Here is a 2,531-nt window from a genome sequence, read left to right on the forward strand (position 1 = left end):
ACAGAGGAGGTAGTGATTGGTGCCAATTTTAGTGATTTAAATGTTGAAAACACATGGTGATCCCCAAGACAGTCCCATTTAATTTACTGTCTAGCCCTTAGAAAAACTAGGTAGATCGTTCCAGGAATGCTGCACTACTCCAAACATAATCAAATAGTAGCCCCAACTGCAGCTACTTTTCCAGAAGTAATACACTTGCTAGAATTGAATATAGTCACAGGGACATGGAATGCAGCCATTGATCCAGGAAATGCATCGAATTACCAACCTTTTGAGGATGGAGGATCAAAAGCAATTCACATCAATATTAGATGGACATGTATACATTACAGTCTTGTTCTAAGAGTACATCAACTCTCTCATCTTCTGCCATAATATAGTCTGAAGGGACTGAGACCATCTGGACATTCTGAGTAACATTTCATTTTCCCACCTCATTGATAGATGGTATTAACCAAGCAGGGTGCACAGGAAGTGGTAAGTACAGTGGGGAACTTTGTGTGTCACATATGATCCACATGGTCAGAAATAAACCAGATGCATTTCAGGGTCATGTCACATGAGTGAAGTGTTTGGCGGTTCAAAGGTTTGGGGCATATAATGCCCCATCCTAGGTAAAGGACCTATTATGTCATCTTACCTCTCCCACCACTGAGAATGATGCACAATTCTTGGAAAGCTGCCAAGTTTAAGTAGGACGCAGCCCGCAAAAGAACTACAGTTCAACTATTACACATGGTCCATATTACTTAGAAGATACCCTTGTGGTGATAAAGGTGCTCTATGACTTTTATTATATGCCTCGATACGAAAATCACAGTTAGACTCCCATGGATCTGCAGCAAGCTCATGCCTTATAGAAGAGAACTGTACACCATTTGACAAACTACTGCTGGTCTGCAACTGCACCTTGATAGAGTGGCCATGGATGTTATTTGATTACTTGGCCATAGCTACATTTTTTCAAACCCAGGAAATCATAGGTTGGACTATTGCAACAACAATTCATTGTAAGATGGAAGTGATATGTCCAAATATAATGTAAGTCAGGAGGCCTTGCTGCAGGAGCAGATAGCCCAGACCTGCATATCATTTACTAATGTTGCACTAGTGCCTGTCACTTAATTCCTATTCCTATGCCTATGACCCTATGAGGGGATTACTTTTGACTAGCTGATAGAGGGACAAAAGGCCAAGCTTCAGACATCTGCCTATCCACTTTGTGTTCAGAAGGAAGCAGTCCAAGATAAGAATGCAAATGGACTAATGAGCATTAGCAAATGACTGGCTGGCTTTCTATGCACCTGGAAGGAAGATTAGAAGATTGAGGATAAAGAGATTTGGGAAAGAGACATATGGAGACACCAAGGGAAGTAATCACAAAGTTTTGAAAGACATTGTATTGTATATCAATACCCACCAGAAAGCATACACAATGGAATGAATACTGAAATACCCAGTAGTCAGACTAACTCATCATTTGGCATCAGCCAGTCCTTGTGGTCCACCACCTCATTCCTAACACAATGGGCTCACGAATGCAGTAGCCATTGTGTCAGAGATGGGAGCTGATCATGGTCCCTAGAGCATGTGTTTCCACTCACTGACTGATCTAGCTACTGCTTCTGCTAAATGTCTAACCTGCCATAACACAAACCAACACTACACCCCAATAAAGCCTTACCCACCAAAAATGATGAATTTATTACTTCGGATCCCTTCTATCTCTGAATGCAGGTATTCATCTTGACTGAAGTCAACATGTATTCTGGGTATGGATTTTCCTTTCTTATCCATAGTGCCTCAGCTAGCACACTAGCCAAACATATTCAGAATATTTGGTGTATCTGTATCAACAAAGAATCCTGCATAACCCCACAACAGACCAAGGGATCAACTTCACACCAAAGGAGATTTTCTGGTGGGCATATGACCATGTGTCATATCACATGAGATAAGACCCCAAAGCTGCTACCCTAATACAGCAAGGAACTAGCCTCTTAAAGCTCAGGTACCAGATTTGAAATTGTGGCATGTGAGATCTCCAGAAGGTATAATGAATGAGTCCAGAAACTAAGCAGGTAGAAATCAGACTAGCTCTAATTACTGTTACTCCCTATATCCTATGTAGGAAATTTGTGCTTCCATTGTCTGTTACCTTAGACTCTAGGGTTCTAGAGCTTCTTGTTCTCAGAGGGGTAACACTTTCAGCAAGGTCCAGAGTTCAGTTCCAATTTAACTTTATTTTCAGGCTTTTACCTGCTCACTTCTTATTCTGGTTTTTGTGCCCGGAGACCAGAAGCAAAAAAAGTGATCAACATTCTGCCCAAGGTGAATCACTCTAATCATCAGTAGGTAGTAGGAGGGGCAAAGATGAATAAATTCAGCACCTAGATGATCCATTTCAGAGTCCTTTGGTACTCCTTTACCCAATTTTGGTGGTAACTGGACAAGTGTAGCAGCCATGGCCAGAAAAGAGTCCTCAGCTATGAGAATAAGTCTTGTCCTGTCAGATATGGCACCTAGACCAA

Source organism: Propithecus coquereli, unplaced genomic scaffold (assembly GCF_000956105.1).
Source record: "Propithecus coquereli isolate 6110/MARCELLA unplaced genomic scaffold, Pcoq_1.0 Scaffold109, whole genome shotgun sequence".
NCBI lineage: Eukaryota > Metazoa > Chordata > Mammalia > Primates > Indriidae > Propithecus > Propithecus coquereli.